Source organism: Onychomys torridus, chromosome 5, assembly GCF_903995425.1.
Source record: "Onychomys torridus chromosome 5, mOncTor1.1, whole genome shotgun sequence".
Classification (NCBI taxonomy): domain Eukaryota; kingdom Metazoa; phylum Chordata; class Mammalia; order Rodentia; family Cricetidae; genus Onychomys; species Onychomys torridus.
In genome coordinates this window covers 540646-566238 of record NC_050447.1, presented here as the reverse complement: position 1 = coordinate 566238, position 25593 = coordinate 540646, and the positions used below count along the sequence as shown (strand labels likewise).

General features: G+C 43.7%; 1 protein-coding gene across 2 annotated transcripts in view; it reads left to right on the top strand.

Annotated features, from left to right (window-relative positions):
* Positions 1-281: 281 nt before the first annotated feature.
* Large1 (LARGE xylosyl- and glucuronyltransferase 1) overlaps positions 282-25593 on the top strand; it is a 506337-nt gene continuing 481025 nt past the window's right edge. For both annotated transcript variants that reach the window (XM_036187421.1, XM_036187422.1), the window contains exon 1: positions 282-1387. The gene's annotated coding sequence lies outside the window, so the exon portion shown is untranslated. The remainder of the gene's footprint in view (positions 1388-25593) is intronic.

Sequence of the window (25593 nt, the reverse complement as noted above, 5' to 3'; positions counted from 1 at the left end):
CCGGCCCGCCTCCCTTCCACCTCTTTCCTCCAATCCCGGAGCAGCCAGGAACAGCCCGAGTAGGGGAAGAAAGGCGGGGAGCTCCAGCTAGCACCCTTTCCCGGCGACCCGGCCCGGGATCCCTGCTCCGGGTGTTGCTTCCTCCTGCGTTCCAGTGAGCCAAGGAGAGGTGGGAGGCGCTTGGCTGTGGGCGGAGCCTAGGTAGGGCGGGCACTCCAGACGCTCATTCCTGGCGCTGTCCATTGGTCGTCCGTGCGGTCACGGGGATAGGGGCGGGGCCCCGAGGCAGGCTCCGGTCCCGCCCTTGCTCGGAACCCGGTCCCCGATTGCACCCCCCCCAGCTGCACAGACATGACACAGACACACAGTCACTGCAGCTGCTGAGCGAGCCCGACGCTCTAGGCACGCGGCGGCCGCCGGACTATCCGGGAGCTCGCACTCCAGCGCCCGCCAGCGCGCTCCCACGAGGGTCCCTGCACAGAGGTTCCCGTTCGGCCGCGCGCGGGAAGCGGGGATCGGGCTCCCTAGGCTCGCGGCTCCAGGCTGCCCACGGCGGCTGCAGCGGACGCGCGGCTCCAAACCCTAGCGCTCCGGGAAGTCGGCGCATCTCGGAGGTGGCTACGGCAGTGGCGGGGGCCGCCTGCCTGGGTTCCCCGCACCCACAGTGCTGCGTCCCGCTCACCGCGCCCCGGTGGCCGTGACCTTCCAACCGGCGTCTACCTCGGCCCCAAGCTCCGGTCCTGCGCCCCAGGCCAGGGCGAGGCCCTTTCCTTCTCGTGGAGCCGCGGGTGGGCGCTCAGGCCGGGGAGAGGGTCACCGCGAGTCGGTACCTCCAGTCCTTGCACTCGCTCGCTGCGCTCGGCACCGGGGCCCGCTGAGCTGGCCCCTGCCTCGCTGCTGCTCCCAAGCCGGGGCGCCTGGAGCCGGGGGCGCGGCCGCACTCGCCTCGCCCGGCGGGTTGCAGGAAGGCCCTGCCCTGAAGGGACTAAGCGGCTAGGAGCGCGGGTGGTGGAGCTGGTAGGGCGGGTAGCCGCTCAGCTTTCCTTCCTGGCGTTGGTTCCCGGGACCCAACCCAGGGCGGCCCCAGTCCCCTGCTCATGCAGGGCGCCCCGGGCTTGGTAGAGTGCTGGCGTGAAACAGCTCCCGGCAGCTGCCCAGGAGGAGGAGAAAGAGGGGATTAGTGCTTAGTGGGGCTACGTGGACCTTTCCTGTATCATTTAGAGCAGCCTAAGGCTGTCCCGAAGTCTGCACTTGGGACCGACGGATGGGTTAAAAGAGCACCTGCTGGGATACCGATCCGGACCCCCTACATTTCGTAGGCGTCAGTGTCACCACGCCATTCAGCTCTTCTGGAGTGTTCCTCTGCTTGGGGGTAGTCGAGGCCAAGGTAAGAGCCCTAGAGAACCTTTTCGCGAGGCGCTTTGGTGAGCAGTGCGGGACAAGTTGTCCAAACCTGTGGCTGGTACCCGGTGTGCTTAGGATGCTGGGGAAGAGGGAGGGCACACCGTTTTTGACTTGGCTTTGAGTCCTGGAAAGAAGACCCTAAATCTCCCGCGTCCCCAGAATCTGTGTCAGGCTTTGACAGACTCATAGGCGGACAGGATGTTGGTAGGCAGTAGTTGGGTGGTGTGTGTGTGTGTGTGTGTGTGTGTGTGTGTGTGTGTGTGTGTCTGTGTGTGTCTGTGTTCTGTAACATCTGGAGGTGTTGTATTCCTACCACACTGGGACCCTTTTCTGACATTCTGCTCACCTACCTGTCTTTCATTATGGGATACCCCGAGAACTTTCTTTCCAATTGGTTGAAGAGAGATTTTGGGGGGTGCAGCTACATTTTGCAATAAGTTTTTTCAAGGTTAGAGTGGTTGGTTGGCGTGGATACCCACAGGAGGAAGACCCAACCAACACACCTGATGTTTCTTGTTAGACTAAACTTCTTGTAATCAGGGTCTAGCTAGAGCTTCCTGTGTATGCCATGGCTTCTGGAGGTTGGATGATGACTAAAGCTTGTGCATCATGGAGTTACGCTGTTCATCGCTTTGGAATGCTCCCTATGTGTAACCACAGTTCTTTCTACAAGCCATGTCTTTGCCTGTGTGAGATTTATTAAACTTATGCGCTTCCTCGAAACAATCTGCTTTTAAATGGGTCACATCTGAGGGAACAGATTGTTTTTTGCACACCCAGCCCATCTCCTGGGTGACCCTGTTTAATGGGGATGCATTTTTCCCCCTGTTCTTGTGCTGATGTACCTTGGTTGAGTAGGTTTCTGCTGAATTCTGAATCCATGAATTTTGTCACTCAGTCCATTAAAATGATCTCCCGAGGGAGCAAAATAGCAGCTTATATTTTCCATGAATGTCACAGGAAGTTTTACAGGGTCTTATGTAAGTATCCCAAGAGAGAACTCAGACTCTTTCTACCTTCAAGGGGACACGGGTAGCTGGGGAGTAGGTGGCACATCACCTAATGCAGATGCCTGTACTGACATAGGTGAGGACACAAAGTGCTTGTTCTCTTGTGGATTCAGTCGCCTGAGGCAAATGTTCCTCCTTTGCTTCTCCTGCCTAACCACCTCAGGATCCCTTTGATTGACTCAAGATAGGGGAAGGTTCTAAATTAGGAAAAGGACAAGTGGTGGCTTCTTTTCTCATCTCTCACAAATGGGTGACATGAATGAATTACTCACCAGTATGCTGGGGCCTCACTAGGGGAGAAAAAAAGACTAAAGGAAAACTTGTATGAAGGTTTCACACATCTCTTGTGTACCTTAGTTTTGAAGTGTGCTTTTTACCTTAGTGAAAATTGCTTGAGAACACACATTTATTTAGCTGGGGCCTGAATTTCATTCAGAGGGGCAGAAGTTATCAGGATTCGCCAGAGTGCCCAAAAAAAAAAAAAAAAAAAAAAAGGCAGCAAACTTCCATAGTAGGACAGAGCAGCTTCTAAAGCAGAGATTCCCTCCAGTCTGGGTCAGCATAGACTGCCTGCAAGTGGTCTGAATTGTGGACTAATTGTTTTGATGTGACAGGATGTGGATTCCTTTGGCTTTTAACTTGGAACTGGAAGATCCTTAGAAATAAAATAAAAGACTTAATCCTCTCATAGGTCATGAGAATTCTTCTCCAGGTCTCCAAGGTTCTCCTAAGTTCTCTGTTCCTGAGCTATTCTTTAAAGTCAATGCTTAAAGGCAGGAGGCTGCTTTTCCCAATATTTCCATCCTCCAGCCACCTACAGGACACTGGGGGGGAGGGGGACTAGTTTTCTCTTCTACCACCAAAGCACAGACCAAGAACAGATGCTAGAAACAACCATGGCTTCTTGTTAAAACTCATGATCATAACTTTTTGGTATCCAATTTGTACTTGCATTAGTGAATGGATTCCAAATATTTGGATGGTGAGTCTGGTTTAATCTACAGTGTCATGTGGACAACTTGGGTGATAACTGCAAAGTGTTATGGGAAAATCTGGTAAGATTCAGTTGTAGTGTTTGAAGTATATAAGGGCTATACGTTTTAGGAAGCTAGTCTCCTGTAAACTTTACCTTTTTAACACTAGGTCATGCTAATTTTAAATTCCCTAACATAACTTGTAAATATCCCCCAATCCCCTTTGTAGTTCTGAGGTTCAAACTTATGGCCTCATGCTTGCTAAGCAAGTGCTCTGTCTACTACTGAGCTACATACCCAGCCACTCCTTCTTGGGAGATGAGGGTGACTTTTGGACTATATAACCCAGTTCTCAAAAATAACACTTCATCAAAACATCTCTGAAATTAATTCCATCAAGTTTCTTGCTGTCATCTCCTTAAAAGTACATTCCTTACACAGATGGTAACATATCATTTGACAGCATGATTGGGCTTAGATGCTCTCTGCACTTTTAACAGTGTTAAATCATTAGTGTCTGTGATTCTTCCAGTAGAATCAGAAGATAATTGTATTTCTCTGAAGAACAAAGCCCTTTGGCCCAGGTCTACGCATAGCAACTAACTCTTTTTTTTTTTTTTTTTTTTTTTGGTTTTTCGAGACAGGGTTTCTCTGTGTAGCTTTGTGCCTTTCCTGGATCTGTAGACCAGGCTGGCCTTGAACTCACAGAGATCTGCCTGACTCTGCCTCCTGAGTGCTGGGATTAAAGGCGTGCGCCACTACCGCCTGGCTCTAACTCTTATGAAAGAAACACAAGGTAAGATGAAAGTGTCTAAGAGCATGCCCATTCCAGAATATTGGCACACAAAGGACAAATTACACCAAGATCTAGGTCCTGCTGGAGTCTTAAGCCTGATTTAGCATCTAGAATTAGACTTCTTTTGGAACCTGCAAAATTTTGCAGGTTATTTCATTGCCTGGAACCCTGGGGTCTGTTAAATTGTGTCTGTGACCTTTTACTCAAAAGTATAATGTGTAGGTAGTTTAAGGAGAACTACTGTTGTGGTCTAGGAAAAATGATCAACATAGAGTCTTATCCTATGCTACCCTTTGGCAAAGGGAAGCCCTTTGGTAGAGTTAGCAGAGGAAGCTGAGGCAGACCATTGGCTTTCTGTAGGGTTAGTGAACGAGGTAAAGGTGTCTTGTGGCTGGAGGTTCTCAGAGAGGCAGGAACAATGATGGTTTAAGGGTGTGGCTTCACTGCTATAGTCTTTTATGTTGTGTGTCTTTATATATTTTATATAGTATGATGTTGAGATTTGGAAATCAGGTAGCAGATTCTAGTAGAGTTCTAATTTAGCAAGTAGTGATTGATTCTTAATGTTGTGACAAGTGCCTTACACTGTGCGGAGGTCATGGAGGTCTTTCATTTGGATCATTGTTAATCAGGGGTAGCAGACAGCCTGCAAGCTGAGTACTACTGTGCAGGTATGTTCAAAGGATGACTTTGAATTTCCTAGGTTAGTGGGAATAAGGGAAACAGAACAGCATATACTCCATTGTACATCATGTGGAATATCATCTGGAAAAGCAGAATTTCTAGGAAAGGAAAGCTTGGAGTTGTGGGAGGTTAGTAACTTAACAGGGCTCCATATTAGAGATTGTGCCTTAGCCTCATGCTCTGTGTAATCAAGGGGGGTGAGGGGCAAAACTGGTTGCTGGGCAAGTTCCAAGAATACTAGTTGATTACCCCATATTGTTATTAAACATAGATGAATGTTTGGATGTCCATTGTTCCTCATATAGAATTTTTCCTGTTCTTTCAAAAGCTATTAGAAATGCAAATAAAGAAAGGGTCTCTTCTCAACCCTTTGTCAGACTTCTGTGTATATGAATGACATCTGGGGTTTCATTGTGTAATTACAGCAGTGGTGGAAAGAACTCAATTACTTAACATACTATAGTGTGGTGAGGGCAAAACTACCTTCTGTTAGAATGTTTTCATTTTGTCAGCTTTAGTTCCAGATAGAGTTATGTTTTCTACCAGAACAAGGTTCCAGTGTTATAACTGTTTCCATTCTAGTCTCAACTTTCTTTGTTGTTGGAAGAGTTTTATAATGCTGAAAATGGGAGTATGTCTGTACATATCTTTCTACCTTTGTGTGTTGTGTTGGTCAACTCTAGTTTGTTCCTTGGTGTTGGTATCTGTGGGGGATTGATTCTTAGGTCCCTCCCCCTTAATATCAATTTTCATAGATGCCCAAGATCCTTTTATGGTATAGTGTTTGCATAGAAACTATATTAACCTCCCATATAGTTTTATACCCTCTACATTATTTATAATACCTTCCCCAATGTAAATGGTACATAAATACTTATTACAATGTGATGTTTAGAAAGTAAATGGCAGAGCAAAAAAGTCTACATGTTCAATATAGTCACAGTTTTTATTTTTAATTTGTTTAAAGATTTAGTTTTACTTTATGTGTATGAGTGTTTTGCTTGTATGTAAAGTATATTTTATGCATGCCTGTGCCCCTAGGTGCAAGGAAGAGGACACTGAATTCCCTGGAATTGGAGTTCTAGACAGTTGTAATCTGTCTGTGGATGCTGGAAACTGAACCCAGGTTCTCTTCAAAAACAGCAAGTGCTCTTAACTGCCGTGCTGCTGGTTGCGTACCTAATGACAGGCCCTCTTAGTATAGACTTTATAGGGCTGGCTGCATGTGGTGAGGAGGAGAATCAACAGTGGAGCTATGCTATCTGAGGGATTATAGAAAGAATGGAAAGTAAAAGTTGCAGTTATAATTTCCAGGACCATGTATATTTAATTAAGACAGGAGCCCAGATAGAGATAGTTTGTGTGTTTTTGTGTGTGTATCTACATGTGTCTTAGTACTTGCCCATTTGCTTTGCACCTTCCATGCCTAGGTTGGTTTAAGTCAACTCAGGTACCGAGTGTTCTCTAGATACTCAGTACCATCTGTCCGTGAGGCATTGCTTACCTTATATCTAGCAGTTTAGAGACTCGGAGATGGAAAGGGTCAACCTGAGCTGGTTAGTAATAAGGCTTAGACCGACAAGTAGGGCTTTAGATTTCTGCTCTGAAATGGGAAGAGACCTGACCAATACAAAGGTGTGCTTACGAAGAATGTCAGCCTTTGCTCTTGGTTGCAAACTTCATAAAACCCCTCTTACATGAGGCCTTGAACATATGTAAAAGCTTGCTTGCTTGCTTTTTGTGCATTTGGTGCAGATGGGTTCACCCTGGAATGTTACACTAGTCCTTAGGTACTACTTGAGAAAGAAGAGCTTTGTGATTAAAAAAAAAAAAAAAAAAAAAGAAGACAAAGCAAAAACAGTGTTGACCATTTTTAACTGTTTCAAAGTGAAGTACATAAAAACAAGAGTTGGCCCTTCTATAGTCTTCTGCCTGATGCCTTCAGAAGGAATCTCTTCCCTTTGCCCTTGTAGGGGGACAGGTTGGGTAAAGATGAAAGTACCAAAGTCAAGTCAGGAAGAGTGTGCCACAACTTGTTTTTGAGTTGGCTCTGGTCTCCCTGGGACAAAGTACACTGCTTATTGGAAAGAAGAAATCTCAAATGCAATGTGAATCTGCAAGTCTGTGTGATTATGTTAATATTGAAGCTAAATTGGGGAGTCCTGTATTTGAGAACTTGGCATATAAAAATCTTTTGTTAGAACCAAGTAATTTAAGATAAGTAATTGTTTGAGTTATGAAAGGATTTTTATTTTACAAAAGTGATTTATTGTGGGCCTCCATTTAATAGCTGTCCTTTATTGTATTTGAAATTATTTTATGAATACAATCCTGATGGACACTTTTAGGAGACTCACCTGTTAGGTAATATCAGAGACTTTTTGAGACATAAACTAGCCTGTCTCACTGGATAGCCAACTTCATCTGCCATGAAGCCCAATATCGGATGTGTTACAGAAAGAACAGGAGTTATTTAAATGGTCAAGTTCACTAACTAGCCACACAGAGCAAGTAACTAAGTTAGCCTAGTATTCCTAGGATTCTGACTTTTCGTAGTTTCAGCTTTGATTCTTCTTTTTTTTTTTAATCCCTCTTAAATTGGGTGTGTATTTATTTGTGCATGTGCTAGGGCACATATATGGAAGTCAGAAAAAAACTCTTGAGAATCATCTTCCAGTGTATGGGTCTCAGGGATGGAACTCAGGTTATCAGGCTTGGCAGCAAGTGACCTTACCCACTGAGCCATCTTGTTGGTTCACTTACCATAATTTTAAAGAAAAAACAATGAAAGTGTGTGTGTGTGTGTGTGTGTGTGTGTGTGTGTGTGTGTGTGTGTGTATGTGTGTATTAGCACATCTTTCACTGCCACAGTCCTATCAGGGTTTTTGTAGTTGTGTTGTCTCCGACCCCCAAGTACCTTTATCTTGTATCAAGTACTCAGAAGAGAGTTTGTTCTAGGAATGGACTGAAATGGAGGCGTTTAAGGCTGCAGAGGTAATTTTTGGAGTTTCAGGTAATCACAGGCTGGGGTAGAATGGAAAGTACAGTCTCACCCATAATTTGAGCCTCTCTTGTCACATTATGGGGCTTTGCTTTGGACAGGCTGCAGACACTGAAGGAAATGGAGCCCTGACTACTGGGAGAATTTTGTTCTTAACAGGGTTCTTTTCTGAATTACCAAGGCCAATTGGGAAGAAAGAGCTTGGCTGATCTTTCCAGCCCTCCATTGGTAGCATTAGAATTTAGGGGGATTTGCTGACGTGTGCATTTCTTAATTTTAATTTAGAAATTCCTTTTTTAATTGAAAAGGAATTGGGTGTTGAGTGTTATTTTATTGTTAGTGATGGCTACTGCTTCAGACACATTGATGTGTATTTTTTCTTCTTGAATAAGGTGATGGCTAACTGGAAGCCATCACTTCCCCCTCCCTTTAGTTTCCAGAACTATGGATCCTTAATAAGCCAACAGTGTGTACCAGCTTTGCTGACAGATACTGGCTCTCATCTTGGAGAGGCATTTACTGTTCTCTTTGGGAGACACAGGCAGAGGGATACTGGTAGGTTCTTTTTCTACCTCTAGTGTGATGATTGGTGCTTAGTAGATCTGCACTAAAGTAAGTAGTTACAGTCTTGGCCCTGAATGATCTGTTTAGTGAATGAAATGGTAAACCTGTTTTCACAGTTGAGGTGGAGAGATCAGGGAGGGGGAAAGTTTCAGCAGATCCAGGTGTAACCGAGATGAACTTGGGCTACCTGCAGCCACTTTACAGAGCTTTCATTTTCAATCTGTGATGGACATTTCAGATCAGCAAAATAAATTCCCTGAAGGCTCGTCTTTGTGTTTTAGACATTGATGGCCTTATAAAATGGAATTCAAGTGCCATACTGGAATGGGTCATGTGTTCTTTCCGCTGTGTATATATATATGTATTTTAACTTATTTGGAATGAGAAGAATGGATATGCTCTAAAGATGGTTCACATTCAGATGCCAACATGTGTTTAAATTGTCTTAAAACATTTTCAGTACAAGCCTTAGAGTGACTGGGAATTTTGACATCTCTAGTGCTGATGACAATGACTGTGGCATGACTTTGAATGGGGCTGTGGCTTTTGTATTAGGAGGATCAAGTGGACTTCCAGGAGTGAAAGGAGAGACCCTACCTCAGTGGGAAAAGGTCAGGGAAGAGATCTCTGCCTTGTAGATGTCTTCCCTGTCTTTGCCCATTGTGTGGACTTGAGTTGCTTCATCTGGTCTCCTCAGGGCCATGAGTTAGCATGGACAGCTCCTCCCTGTGATCAGAGCAGCTCTGCTGGGACACCATTCACTCTGAAGGAGATAGCTGGGTCCCTAGACCCTCCTTCATCCATTCAGCCTGAAGGAGGCAGTTGAACTCTCAGACCAGCTCTTTCATCCCTGAGTCTTGGATACTGAGGCCAATGAGGTAAGGAGGATTCTCCACCAGGAAGGTGGGACTAGAGTTCAGGCTTCCTGTCCTCCACTATCAGCCTTTGGTTCCATTCTTGTACACCCCCATTTTTAGCTCCCTTCCTGTCTTTCCACACACTTTTCTTCAGTCTGTTTCATACCTAATCAGTCTTCCTTAGTACAGACAAGCCTCCATTAGAGCCAGTTTTAATTACTTCATCTCTACATCCCCCATAAGATATGGGTACTTATTCTTACACTTGAAGGATACACAGGTGACACTTGTCCAGGTCACCAGGACTCAGCTCTCAGTGGTTGGGTCTCCTCAGTCTGGTTGTCTGAGGGCTGACCTTGGCTTGGCTTCCCTGCCTTCAGCCTGTGTGACTCCCAAATCCTTGCTCTCCTTCTTAGATGACCTTGAGACAACTTACTTCCTTTACTGAGTTAGACCCTCCCCTTACTTTCTTATCTGTCTGGTTACAATCTGTCTTTCCTGACTGCAGGCTCAAGGATATGACACTCCATGTCTTTAGATTGTTCCCTTCACTCATGGTGCCAACCTCCACCAGCCTCTTCCATGTGCAAGAATAGAGGTACAGTGATCATTTATGTGTCCTAGACCAGGGGAAGGAAGTAGATGTAGATACTAAAAAGGCAGAAACAAAAGGTGAAGCACACTGGCACCATGCTAAGTAGCCTGAAGTGGTCAAAGAAGAGTCTTAGTAAATCTGAGATGAGACAATAGAATGACAGGAAGCAATCTCAACCCAGAGCAGAGCCCATCACATCTGCCTGGCATTGTCATCATTCATTGTTCTCTTACTCTGTTTCTTTCATTGTGTGGTCTGGGCACACCCATCTTAGAACTCATGGGAACATCCTGTAAGTTTCTAGCACTTAGAGATCCCTTAACAGACACATGTTGAACCAATGAGACTTCTGCTCTTGCCCTTAAGAAACAGAGCTGGAGAGGTTGGGAAAATATGTGTGCTGAGTGAAGCACAACACAAGATACAAATGCATTGCTGAGGCTAAGTAAAGGGGTGTTGGTGTTGGTGTTGGTGAGTGTTAAGCTGAAGGTGTTCATGGGAACGAGAGGTGGGAGTTGTTCTAAAACTCAATGAAAGAGGCAATATTTAAGTCAGGCTCATCGTTATGAAGTACTTAAAGCATGACAGGTGAGGTTGACAAAAGCACAAATATCTAAATTGGAGTTTGAGAAGAAATCAGCTAGAGTCTGTTAGCAAAAGCATTGCAGATGCAATGAAGAAAGTAACGTGTATACACACCACTTTGACCCAAACACCTTGCAGTAGACTGCATCTTCTGACAATGGCATATTGGGAAATTCAGGTTCTGACACATGAACCTCTGTAGGACCCACTCAAGTGTAGCAGTGTGCATTGTCTAAAAATCCCTGGCTGGAATTGTTGCCATAGGACAGAGGCCAGCAGATGTTTCTGAAAACTTTTTGTCTTAATTATTGGCTCAACTTAAGTTTGACATTGACATTGGAGATGCTTATCATTACTCATCATAAAAGCAACCTCATTGGAATAAAGGCCATTCGTGACCCAGCCACAATCTTAAAATAGCACTTTGTCCTTGGGACATGTTGGAGACAGGGCTTCGTTGAGTTAGTCTTGAACCTTTTTCATTGGAGGTTTGTTTAAATGGACGAAGGGTCATAGAACAATCTTTTTCTGGGTTTTGGATTATTCTCGATAAGGGATACAGTAGAGAAAGTTCTTCTTTTCTTCACAAGTGGCTCCTATGGCACCTGAAGAGGGTTGAGAACAGACTGCTCAGATTTTTTCTGTCTAGGCTGTGCTTCAAATTAGGAGCTTGGTTAGGGCTCTGTCCTCTACTCTCATGATTTTCATGAAGCTTCCTGCTGGGCTGTGGGGACAGTCTTTGCATAATGGTGGAGTAATCCATTCTAGATAGCAGAGTCTTTTTTTTTTTTTTTTTTTTTTTAAAGTAGGGCGTTCTACTCCCTCAAAGAGAGTTTTTATATCTCCTCATCTTTGGGTAATAAGAACTTTTCTAGAATGTTCTGTGGAATTACCCTCACTGACTAACAGCTGGTGACCGGAAACATCTACCTTTCTTATGGGACACACAAAGTTTGTTCTGAACCATCTTCAGCACAGGTGCTTCATCTCCTCCCCTTTACTCCCCTCTTATAATCCACCCATCCCTAACTCCACAGTTTCCCTGCTTATTGTTTTCCCTAAACCTGACAAGGTCTATACTTATTTTCTTTGCCTGCTCAGCTCCTTCCTTCACTCCTGCCTGGGTCCTTTCTAGTTCCCATTTGAAACCAACTTAAGAAGTCCTGGTTCTGAGTTCTAATGATATTGGTATTGTACTCTGCTGAGTGCTGCCATCTTGTCACTAGCCTGGGGCTTGCCTGTCTTTAGGACCCACTGCACCCAAGGCTCTTTGTCAATTCTGGGCTTTATCCTAAACCTAGAAGTAATGTATGACCAATAAATGGTGATAATGCTGTTTTATATTTTGTGGTATAGACTGGCCTGGTGTAATGTGATATTTTCCTGCTAGACCTGGAGGGTCTCCCTTTCCTGCAGAGGTAGCTAGGATAATGTGAATTTGCATTCTCAACTGTGCTGACTGCATGCTCCTTAGCAAGAAGTAGAAGGAGTATACTGATGCCTTCAGGTGGTAGTGGATAGTAAATGAGAAAAAGAAATAAAAGGAGGACATAACTGCTCCTAGGTGTGGTGGAGAAGATTTATTGTAGAAATGAGGGAGAGCATAGCCAGAGGCAGAGACATCTGGGAGAGTCCATGGTGAACATGATCTTAAGCCAGGCCATGTGAGGAGAAGAGGGAGTGGAGAGCCAGGAGACCAAGAGGCTAGGAGGGTAAAGGGTAAAAAAGGATAAAAAAGGACAGGTGTAGTTACAATGGCAGGATTATATCGGGAAGGGCAGCTAGGGGGAGGGCAGTTTATTCCCTGGGCTGGAGAATTCAGGGTAGGTGCAGGGTATGCCAGCCAGGTTCTCAGTGTCCTTGTACATCAGTTGATCCTTTCCTCTGCTTTCTACTATGCTATCTTCCTTCTTAGGAAAGCTCTCCCTATGGGATGACTGTGTGGATTCCTGTAGCCTGTCTTCCATCTTACCCAACTCACCATAGTAATAGTCTTATACTGGTAGATGAATCACATCCCAGGAGCAGGTTGAGAGAGGGGATGAGTCCTGTTTGAATGGCTTTCCATAGTTCTGTAGGCAAACTGACCAGAAGGTTTGAAGCCGCCATGCTTATTCTTTTGCGTGTGCTTCCTTTACTGCCCCAGGCACCAGTGTCTCATATTGGATGTCTACTTACCCACTGACAGGATAGTGTGGGAGTTGTCATCCATTCTCTACATTTGTCATTTCAAGATCTTAGTTGAAAGGACAAAGAATCCTTGATACAGTACATTTTGTGTTTTTTCTTTAATATGGTTTTATTCTTTAAACATCTTAAATACATTAAAAATGGTGGACTCCATGTGGATTAGTTTGCCAGGGATGACATAAAAATACTGTATGGGGGTGTGTAGGAATACTTCAACAACTATTGTGGAAACTGGCCATTATCTTTTTAATCCAAGCAGTGATGATTACCCATATTCGATGATACCCTCATAAGATTGGGCCTGTGAACACTCCTGTGATTCTAGTCACCCCCTCCTGCCCATTCCTTCCCTAGCTGTATGTGGTCTTGGGAGATGCTCCAACATATCGTAGAAGGTTGACTGGGATGAGATTCCAGTAGTGCAGTTTTTCTGAGGTCATCAGAGGGGTGGGACTTTTTTGGTGGTGCTCTATTTTGGAGTTAGCTTTACAGCTGTAAACAATTTTAGCTGTGGTGAGCCTAATAAACTTGGGTTCATCACACTGAGCTTGGATGGGATAATTTGTTTGGTCTGTTACTGGTATCCTCTCTGGGTGATGTTAGATCATGTCTTTCTAGGAAAAGTGCCATCACCAGTACAGAAATTTATTTTCCAATAGTTCTGAGGCCACAGTGTGTCAGGACTGTATCTCCCAAGGCCTGCCTCCTTTGTTTTTATATGATCTTCTTTCTTTGTCCACAGGGCTCTAATTTGCCCTTCTGTTATGGATGAAACCACACTGGATGAGGATAATGACTGCATTTTACCCACATTGCCTCTATGAGCCACCTCTCTCCAAACACAGTCACATCTTGATTTGCTGTGGGTAATTTCAGACTGCAGTATTTGAGCTTAATGAGGAGCCATAATACAGCCCTTAGCAGGAATGTGTTGAATGCAGTCCAATGGGTTATATTGGACCAGCAAACTTTGAAACACAAATTTTTAGCAGATTCTGATCTGTCATTGAAGACAAAACAATCCAGGGATAGTTTGTTCACAGGCTGCTGTTTGAGAACACATTTTCCTTTTGAGGAATAGAGAGGGGACAGGCATATAGCAAACAGGTTGGTTGCTTAAAATGCTTGGAATGAGGTGGTAAGGATCAGGACCATTATCTGCTTAGGTTCAGTGCTGTTTTGTTGGAATTGCAGCATTGCTGTTATCATTACAAAGAAAATCCCAAGGGTGGTCTTTGTAAAATGAGCTTACAAAGGCTGCCCCAAAATACAGCTTTGTAGCAGTGGGATGGCCTGCACTTATCAGAACTGTCCTCTCTACTCTTTGCATGGAGTAGTAGATTCTGTGGTCAAAAGCTCTGCTGGAGTCTTCTGGTGTTAGAGCTGGTGTGTGACAGTCCTGTCATCTTGTTTTATGTGTCTTATCTTAGGGACCACATTTTGCAAACATAGGGGTTCATAAGTGAAGTCACCAAATCACAGAAGGACTACTTTTGTGTTGAAATGATTTTCATGTATTCTCCGAGCTCATCATCTTTAACACTAGACAGATGACAGACCTGCCCATTTATCTGTTTTGTCAAGACATTGTCACTCTTCTTGCTCATGTGTTAACTGTTGTTTTAATTGCTGTGTGCTCATTGTCTGGTCTGTCTGGGTTGGTAATGGAGCATCAGATGAGGAGATGTGGCGGTAGCCTTTGTCTTGTCAAGTTGTAGTTTTTCTGTGTTAACACTACCCCCCATCCTTCATTTTAATTTTGCTTACCTGTCATCTAAAAGACTTCTAAGCTTTATGCTCTAGAAAGATTATTGCTATAAGATATACTTAAAATGCACATATCACTTCTTGCTTAGAGGCTGTCTGGGTGGAAAGTAATTTAGTTCCTGAGAGAATCAGACTGGGTATCAAGGGGTATATGTGTGTTCATGCACATGTTTGCATGTAAGGTCAGAAGTTGATATCCAGTGTCTTTCTCTTTTGCTTTCCCCATGATATATTGAGGTAGGATCACTCAGTTGAATCCAGAGCTCATGGGCTGGCTAGCCAGCTTGCTCTGGTAATTCCCTGCCTCTACAGTGCTTTGTTTACAAGTAGGTTACCACACCTGCTCTGTATTTATGAGGGTACTGGGGCTCTGAACTCTGGTCCTCAGGCTTGTGAGGTAAGTGTTTTACTCACTGAGCTATCTCCCAGCCTCACAATTTTTCTTTGTGTACTGGTACCAGCTGTGTGGTTAGGGCTCACATTAATAATCTCATCTTAATTCAATCACTTCCATGAAGGCCTTATTCTTAAAGAATTCTTTCTAAGATATTGGGAGTGGACTCCAGCATATCTTCTGGAAGCAGTAAATATGACACAATAAAACCTGTAATCCTCTCGACTTCATATTTTCTTATCTGTGAAAAATGGACCATCATCTTTTCCCACCTTCAGCTCAGAGATAAAGTACAGTCTTGTGAGAATGCATTCTAGAACACAGATGGTTTCTGACTTGCTAAGGTTCAGCTTAGAATCTTTTGACTGGGATGACGTGGATGTGATATGCCTTCATGGGAACGGTACTCTTCAGGTTTTGAACTAATATCTTTTTGTTGTATTCGTTTCGCAAAACCCCCAGAGACCACCAAGGAGCTGGTTTCTGATACAAGCACATAAGGTCTTTTTATTGTCAAGTTCAAAACTAGGCCACCGCCAGGCAGATGGAGGGAAATGTGGCAGCTGCAGGCCCAGAGGTAGAGAGTTTTTATAGTGAAAAATCGCAAACCTGGAATTACATGCTTTGGCATCTTGGGATTAGATAGATGGAATGTGGGGTAAGGTGATTTTTTGAAACTATTGGTCTAGACTTTCAGTGCAAAACTACATTTGAAACTATTGTATTTGACTTTTGGAAGGGAACCACAACTTGCTGAGCAGAATGCTCAGATAATGATCTAGATATCTTCAAGGGCCATAAACTACAGACAGAATGTCTACACGAACATACTGCCCTGTATCTGTTAGAGTTGTCATGGCACATTTCTGAGGTCCTTCCTGGAACTGAGGACAGCAGGTGGTCTAAGATGGTGGCCCTTCCCTAAGATGGAGCCTGTAAAGTCAAGTCTAGGCTTTCATATTGCCCTTACATTTTCCTGGCTGATACAGAGTAGTCTCCTCAGCATGGTGGAAAGCAGAATGGAACTGTAGCTGTCTGTCGCCCACCACACCTTGGTGGTAAACTACCTGTGCTCTGAAGTGTAGTACACTGCTGAGTTTGGTAGGTTAGGTGTATGGCATACATTATTTTCCTTTTACAATAGATTTATTGGGGCATAAGCATAGTATAGGTAATGGAGCATCTGTACGTATACCCATGGTGATGGTACAATGCCCCATACTAAATCTTACCCATGACAGTCTCAGAGTTTTTTAAATTAAAAGTACAGTGAGAAATAAAGTATGAATTTTGACTAAAGTTGCATGCTAGGTAGGAACTCAGAGAATTCCTGGACTGAGAGGGTCACATCACTCTGGTGGGTGCTACACCCTTAGACTTATGGATGACTGGTTGCCTACTTTGTCTGAATTGGATGGGAACTGACTGCTGCCATTGGTGTAAATTGGTATGGATCCTAAGGTGTACGTCCTAGCTGTTGTATCTTTTGTGGAAAGCATAGTATGGGGGTGCATTCTGCTTTTATTAATTTGTTTTTGTAATTTAGGTTTTGGTATTTAAAAGAGCTTCATTTAGGACAGAGGCTAAGAAGTTTTTTTTCTGGCCTCTTCTAATCACTTGTAATGGCTAGGGGTAAAAGCCACAACCAAACCAAATACAACCCTGGAAGCCTTCACAACACTGACAGTGCAAGGAGGGGTGGGTGGGGCTTTGGCTTTTTTTTAGCTTCCATTGTAATACAAATGTCAGAGGTAAGAACATCTTGACTTTGTGTTTTGTTTTGTAGCTGTTTTTGAGACAGTGTCTTACTGTGTAGCCCAGGTCAGCCTTGAATTCACCATCTTTTACTACTCCAACCAAATGCCTGTATTTCAAGCATATGCTGCTACATCTAGCCCCGCCCCCCTTAAAGATGCTTAAACTGCTGCAGAAATCTCACTTCATTGTTAAATAGATCCTATCCTAATTTTCATCATTGAATTAATATTTCTGAGGGCCACAGTAATTAATGTCACTTTGCCCAGACTTATTCCTCCCTTCACTCACTCAGTGACCTAAAATTGTTGGCCATGTGCAATGTGCCAGCATTGTACATCCCCCACCCCTCCTCTGGGGTGAGGAAGATAATACAATAAAGTCTGTACATGGAACACATACTTGGGGAGACATGGTTCATCATGACCAGGTTGGGATGTTCCTAACCATTATGATTCCTGGCAAAGTCACTTCTTTTGTCACTCACCACCTGCAGTTCTGGGCTTAAAAACTATATATCTAACTCCACTTGGTATTTATTGGGCTGTTACACCAAATTTTGCAAAGCCAGAGGCATTGCTTGGCTAGACAGAATCTTTATTCCAATCCCAAGAGGCTGCTCAACGAGCTTTGATGATCTGTAAAACCCAGCTCTATTTCTTACGCAGGAAAGCTTGTAACTTTTTTCTTTCCTTTTCTGAATTTGAATCCTTTATGGAGTATTTTGATAGTTGGGTAATGTCAGCTGGCAGGTTTTATGTCACTACCTCTTAGATGGATGATGAAGTTCTGGGATCAATTTTATTATATGGTGGCCTTGCATAGTGCCACACTTGGAAGCGTTACATTTCAAGAAGTGTTCTTTTCATGGGGAGATTTAGTTGCGGTACTTGAAATGGGGATGCCTGAAAGGACTATTGATGTCTCTTCACTGCATGAAGTAGTCAGCAGCCATCTTGTAGAAGAGCTGAGGGAATTTGCTGTCTTGTTCATTTCGGATGGGGAAGAGTCTAACAGCCTCCACCTTGGTGATCTGGCCCAGCATAGCTTCTCCTTAAGCACTTGTCCTTCTCCTTACTTCTTGATGGATAATATTAGAAGAGGACTTATCTGGATTTACAATGAAGTGTCCTAGAAATTATTACCTCACAGAATGAGAGGGCAGGGAGAAGAAGGTTCCTGCTTGGGTAAGGGAAGGAGCCAGTGGCACAAGTTTTGGACCATTGCATGATTTTCTCTTCAGATGCATTCTCCATTGGGGAGAAGGGAAGAAATAGAAGTGTTGTCATCAAAGTGGTTCATATTTCTCTGTGTCTCATTGAAAGATAGGAGTTTCTAGGGCTTCAAAAAGGCATGTGGATCAGCTGCATTACTGTGTAGACAATAAAACAACCCATAAAACACTTAGGGTTTTATACTTTTTACTCTAGGTCCAGAAAAATCAAGAAACTTGTCCAAGGTCATACCAGTGGAGTAGTAAAACCTCTGCTCTAGAGTTCCAGATGCTTGCTGACTCTCTCCAGCCCAGGCTACCTTTATCATGATTTAGTGACTCTTTGAAGCAAGACATATTTTTTTCACATGCTGTCCCTCAAACACATCCCTCCTATTGGGTGCCTTTGAGTTGCTACAGTGGTGGTCACATCAATGCTGGAAGGAAAGACAGGACCAGGTCTTGTGTTTTAAATCAGGGTCTTGTTGCTATGATTATTGAAGGCATCCTTTAAAGATGGAAAAACCAGACACCCTCCTTAGCAAATCATAAAACAAATTATGCCCTTGCCACACAGAAGTGCAGAGAAACAGCAGGCTCTTCATGGTGCAGAGAGAGAGTAATGGATGCAATATTAAAACAACAATGAATAAACCGGCATCCAATAGCTGAAAGCCCATAGGAAAACAGCCCAGTAATGCCCCAGGGATAATGGGTCTCAGTGACAGGTCCCTGTGATCTATTATGCTTAATGTATTTATTTTTATTTGTCCCTTCAACATAGAGCTTTGTCACCAAAGAGATTTGATAATGGCCTGTTTGCAGTCACTTAGGCTCTGTAATAAAGCGCTACCATTCAGCTGTCTGTGTATTGTTTGGTATTCACCCTGGGATTTCACCTTCACTGCAAAGATAAGATGGACTCAGATAAGGGCTTCTCTGCCTCCCTGCATGTTTTCATCATGCCTTTCTGTCCTGCATTTTACTCATTGTGGTTTCCAAGGCCCAGCTTTCCTTTCTGTCACTTTGTGCTGCTTTGGGACAGTTTCAGCTGGTGGACATAAAGTTCTGAGATGGATGGTTGTGTAAGAACAGAATACACTTAATCCTGCTAAGCTGCATCCATTAAAATGGTGAAGAAAAGAGCCCCTATCCCACCTGGCATGTGGGATTTCAACTTCATATATCACCAGTGAGAGTTTTTACTGCTTGCAGATTTTGGGGGTAAGCAAAATAATGCAGAGTGTGGGGGTATAACGCTTCCCAGAAGAATGGGCTTGATTTAAAGGCCGTAACATGTTCAAATCCTGGCATTAGCTGCTTTGCCAGTATGGTGTGTCCAGCCAGGTTTTCTTTGTTCTTCTTCATGTGCTTTTGGGGGAGGGAGGTAAAGGCTTTGCAGGGGTCATCTGCCTCTAACCTGTGTAGGTCCTGATGGAGACTCAGGGTGATGGCTGGCAAAGCAGTGTGCTAAACCCAGATTTCTTCTTACTATGGAACTCTGCCTGGTCTGTCATCAGGACTGGCTGGCAGAAAGGCACTTTCTGCTTTGTTGCTTCTCACACTTAAGCTCCATTGCCCATCTTTCATCTGAAAACCAAAAGAATAAGTATCTAATTCCAGAAATTTCAAACAATGCAACAGAGCCAGATTGTAATACCAGGAGATGGATACCCTGGGGGCCTTCTAGATAAATCTCACCTGTGTACAAGAAACTTGGCTTGTTCATAAGCAATAGTCAATGGCAGAGGGACAGGAAGGGCACTTTTGGGATCTCATTCTGTTACATTCTGTTTAGTCTTACGTAAGACTATTGCTGCCTTGATGAAGTTCCCATGTTGCCACACATTGGAGTACACACAGCAAAGAACTTCGGTTGTTCAGGGGCTGAAGATGATCCTACATATCAACCAGCAAGCAGGCAGGTCCCTCAGGTACAAGGAAATGAATGAACACCCAGATGAGCTTTTGGATAGATTTTCACTAGAGGCTGTATGTACAAGAACACTACCTGGTGACCTACTGCAGGCTTGAACGTTGATGCCCTGAGTACCTGTTATGCTGTGGCCAGATTCATGCCAGAACTGCAAAAGCTGAGATCACACAGGTCTGCTGCTCTGAGCTGCAGATTGATTATAGCTTGCTGTGCAGCAACAACTCACTAATGCAGAGCCTGAATTGACTCCATCCTGGCTCTCTACCCTGGTCACCTCAGGTCTGCATCTTTTCTTGTTCAGGTGCTGGCAACAGAGGAAAAGTATGAATCTCTTACTTTTCCATTTTCTATGTAGACTTAGACGTAATCATGGTTAGAGTGAATCATCCCTCCTATTCCTTTCCTGTCCTCTTCTCCTTTCTGACTTATGTGCTCCACCTAGAGATACTGGTGCCCAGTTTTACCTACTTACCTTTGGCAGGTGAACTTACTTTTCTATCCTTTCTTGCTGATATCCCCATATCTTGCCTTTCGATTGTGATGCAATACAAAATTTGGATGATCATATTTTCTGGGATGACTTTAATTTAAAACATTCTGTCCTATTTGCTGGTTCCTATAAACTGCTGAAGTGTCCCATAAAACCTAGCTCAGTGTATAAGCTCTCATTGGACTGATTCCCATGCAGTAAATTAAAAAGAGCTGCTGGAGTACTTGCAATATGTCAACTTCTTGATTAATGATTCTCATTGTGTCTTCGCAGCAGCCTGATGAGTGGGTGTCAAGGTACCTGATGTACAGAGTAGCACACTGAGGCTTGTTTTCTTGTCACACAGTGCATGTCTGTGGCCAGGATTGGAACTCCCAGCCATGTTCTCACTTGGTTGGGCTTGGTGCCTCCAAAGGGAGTAGAGATACATTGCTTTCAGGTCCTCTGGCTCAGCTTTACTTGGGAAGGTGGAGCTGTAGTCCATGGAGGCTGCTTAGGGGGTTTCTAAAATCCATTCCTGATGTATCACAGTGGAACCACATGGGCTGTAGAAATCCCAACACTGAAATAATGCTAGGAGACCAGGGAAGTAGGTGCACAAGTTTTGGGTAGAGTGAGCTGCCCTGGTGCTGAATTTGAAGAATTACAGTGGCTTTTGTCCTGGCTGTGTGCTGGAAATCAGGAAGCTTGAATGTCTGCTGATGCTTGTGTTCTAGCCTACAAGTCAAGGTTCATCTGAACTGTGTGTATCTCCGCCACTGGGGTCCCCCATACCCCAGGTATGGAGGTGTGTAGCTTGCTGCAGAACACTGGGAAGAATGGCTTCTATATGTGGGAGTTTGAGGATAAAACACAGAGCTTTGTTTGAGGGTTTGGTCTGACGATTACAACTCCATTTATCTTAGACTGGCATGGTCCAGGCCCACAGGAATCTGGATCTGGAAACATAGATGGGAAGGGAGGCTCTTAGCCTCCCTATGGACTCAGTAGACCCGTGAACCTACTCCACTTCCTCCTCAACACAGCTGCAAAGCAGACAAAACTTGCCTTCACAAGAAATCTAGATGCTTGTGCTGCACAAACTGCCTTTAGCCATTGCTTCTAGTTCTTCTAGTTCATGGTTAATCTGGGGCTTTTGGCTTTCTAGAGAAGGTACCAAAGTACAGATGCCTCTATGGGAGAGGCATCACTTTGTATATGCTAGAGTGAATGTGATGGTTTGGTGCTCTGTATAACTTAATTTAGTGATCTATTTGAGTATTCTTTGAAAGTGGAAATGCAGAGAATCTAAAGTGCCTTAGAGATGTGAAACATTTGGCGATTATCACCCTGTTTAAAAGTCTGTTTCTGTTAACTGTGCTCCCGCCACCTTTAGCCTGCATATTTTTTTCTCCTGCTTGTGGCATCACTGTTAATGTGCTGTGTAATTTACATGATTGTAAGCTGATGATAGCAGGCTTCTGTTTTCCTATCTTGTGTCTCAATACATATTTAAGGATGAATAAATGGTGGCATGTCTCTGGTATCAGCAGGATCCAGAGTGGGAAATGGAATAAACTAAGATTCAACTTAGGTTGAGTTCCAGAAAGAACTGCAAGCATTCCTGGTATCCGTAGTATGGCATAATGTGATTTTACTACCCTTTTGGAGCAGGTGTCTTCATATCTAATTAAAATACATTCCTTTCTCCTTCCTTCCTTCCTTTCTTTCTTTCTTTCTTTCTTTCTTTCTTTCTTTCTTTCTTTCTTTCTTTCTTTCCTTTCTTTCAGCCTTTACCTTGTAATGGAAAATGATGCTTCTGCAGACTTTAGTTTTTATGTGTTCTAAACTGAGCCCATTTCCCTGCTGTGGCTTCAATAATGCATCATCTCATAAGTTCATGGACTTTAATGTGTTGCTGCTGACACTTCTAGTCTCAGCCATGTAGTTAAAAGGAAAATTAACTACTGTAGGTTGGATGCAAATTCACCTCTTCACAGTACCCCTTCTAATCCCTTCCTTTCCCTTCTCCCTCTTATGCAAATCACTTCCCCCTTTTTTTGGTGCAGAGGTGATGGTATGTATGTAAAGACACCCTGGCATGAGTGGGAATATTGATTTATTTCATAATCAGAGATCCATGAAAAAAAATAACAATATAAGCATACAAGGGTTTGAATAGCCTCCTCTTTAGTTAAAGTACCATGAAGCCTAGGGATGTAGCAAACTAATACTTAACGAGAGTGCTTCTGGCATACTGTACTTAGGAGTCACAGTAGCTGCTGGTGAAATTGGCATGTGTCCTGACATGGCTCTTAAGAGTACTCAGTCTTCCTTCCTTCCTTCCTTTATTCATTTATTCAGGGCCTAATGACCATTTTGTATGTATGAGGTGCCTAGGAGGTACATGGCATAAGCAGTTTGCATCCATGGTCTCAATCCTCTATGCTTTTCTAAATTCCTGCCTGCCCAGGTTCCTTTGACTTTTGACTTTTGACTTTTGACTTTGGCCTTTACCATGGTATTTGGCTTTGACTCATAGGTGGGAGTGGAGGTTCTAGCCCTAAGATTGTACTTTGCAAGAGCCCAATGTTTCAATTTCCTGGGAAGTATTTGTGTTTTCTATGAAAAGAATGTGCTCTATTATCCTTCTGGTCTGAGGAATAGGAGGCATAGAGCCACCATTGGCTGCACCAGTGAGAAGTCAGATCTGCTGCTCATCAGCTGAGTTCTATTTCAGTCATGCATGTGTGTGAGTGAAGACATGACTGGTGTCTAAAGACATCACTGTTTAGTCAGCATTTGGTGCTATGAGTATTGATAGGATATATGTGATGTGAAGATGGGCCTGCTTGGAACAAGTCTTGGAGTTTATTGGTGGTGTTGGAAGGGTAAAGATTTGGGGGGGACTCCTGCACAGTGGGGGCTCCCTCCTGGATCCTGGATTAGGCACAAACCATACCCAAATACCTGTTTTCACAGAGAGATCCTTTATTGAGCAGGGAAGAAAAGTTAAAGTAGCTGCTTTCTGACTCAGGCAGAATAGCAGCAAATTGACCTTGCAGTCATAATTTTTAAGAGGAGGGTAAGGGGAGGTCTGTGTTAGAATGAGCTAGGATGTGGTGGTAAAGGAGATAGAGGGCAATGGAAAAGGGGAAGGGGACAAAGGAAAGGGGGATGGGGTATTTGTCCCAGAGAAACAAAGGACTGTCTCTGGATAGAGAGGAGACAGACATGGGGCACGTAGGAAAATGGTGGTTTATAAAGGTAAAGGGGAAACCCTGTGTTAGGATGAGGTTTTAATTTTAACTGGGCATGTTGATTAGGTAAACCAAAGGAGGCTTTTGATTGTTGGACTTTGGTAGTCAGTCTCAGGAGGAGGAAGTGGCCACATAAGGAAATAGACCTTGGTAGCTAGCTTTAGGAATGTGATCTCACAGTTTTTTTTTTAGCAAAGCAGAGGGAATGGGGGAGATGGACAAGCCCTGCCAGAGCCACATGCTCCAGGGGGCTAGTGTCCCTTCAAAGATGACATAATAACTGTCTATAGTGTAGAGAAGGTGCTGAGTACCATATAAAAGGACCCAGTAAAGAGTTTCAGGAGTGAGGCTGCTGGGGAATGATCAGAGAAGACTTCATGGCAGGGATGGCCTTTGGAGAAGCTGCATTTAGATTGTGCTGTCAAAGTCCAGAATAGATGAGTATTGATGAGGATTCCCAGTTAAAATGAACCATTTCAAAGTAGATTTCTCATCAAAGCCAGAACATCAATGCTGATTTCCCATTAAGTATCCAGTGACTTTGCTTTGACTGGACCAAAGAAAGGTTCTTAAATTAAAGCTGGTGTCAGAGAGCAGCAACCTTCTCTGATAATCAGCTTCTCACAAAGAAAACCCCAATGCATATTTTTACCAGGCATATGTTTGCTGTGCATTTTATAGGTATGATCTCATGAAAGCATCACCGTGGTATAAGGTGTGGATACTAATGTTGATTGTGTTTTGCATAAATTAAGCAATCTAGACAAGGCCAGCTACTTGCTAACGTTATGCAGTATAGATGCAAAAGTCTCATTCTTTTTTCTGCACCTTTACTTCATGTTCTTGGCATCCTTAAAATTTATTCTCATGATGCTGGTATATTATGGTACCTTAGACACAATAGATACTCAAAAAATGAAAAAAAAAAAAAAGAGCAAATCTATTAAGCAGGAGGGACTCTGTCAGCTTTGTTTGATAGAGTTCTAGCCTGGTGAAAAACCTGGGTCTTCCATGTTAGTGTTGATGTGGCTGGTCATGTATATTTGCATATGTGTTTCTCATCCCTCTGTACTGAAGGTACCCAGTCCACAGGGCCAGCTACCTTTCAGCTTTCCTGAACCACATGGCATTTACTGGGTCAAGCTTTGAAGCATCCAGGAAACAACAAATACATGAGCCTGCCACCCCCTATCCCCATGTCATTCTTCTTTCAAGCCCTTATCCAAAAGCCCTATCCCTTTGTAGCAAGCATAGCTGATTGCATCTGCCTGTAGCAATGATATAAAAGAAAAGCAAAATTGAGGCTGGGGAGATTGCTCAGTAGGTAAGGGCACTTGGTCTGCAAATATGGCAACTTGAGTTGAAATCCCCAGCACCCATGTAACAAATGGTCATGGCTGCATGCACCTATATATTGATGAATGTAGGCAAGTCAATCCCCAGAGCTCATTGGCAAGCCAGCCTACTGCATGAGATAAACTTCTAGTTCAGTGAGAGATTTCCAAGACAGTAAGGTGCAGAGTGATAGAGGAAGACACTAATCTTCTTTCTCTGGACTCTTCATGTATGCACACAGGCATACATACCTGCACATATACATACTACATGCCATACATATGCACACACTACTCTATTTAGGTCTCCTTTCTTCCTTGCCCATGAGCACTGTAAGATCCTTTGCAGACTCCAGATCCAGAGCTTGCCTCCCATGTTCTCTGCTCTCATTTAGTGGACTCAATGAGGTTCCCTCTGAGAAGCCTGATTTACCCTGTGTTGGGGCTTCAGAGGGCAAGAAAATAAAAAGGGATTATTTAAGGACACCAACATGCACGGTTTTCCAGAGCAAGTTAATCCAGCTCCCAAATCTCAAACGCATGAATGAGTGGACTGCAGAAGATGTGCCTTCTTTTTTCTCAGTAAAAAAGATGTCACAAGTGGAACTGAGGAATGCTATTGGTGCACAAAAGCCTGCCTAGTCCAGGAGGGAGCTGGGTTCCTGGACCTTTGCCACAAAATTTGTCAAGACAGCTGCACTTGCCAATGCGAGAATAAAACTAAAGACAATACAGCTGAATACAAACACTTTTCATTTATATTGAATGAGGGGGGTTGGGAGCAGCTTCTGTAATTAAAGCAGAG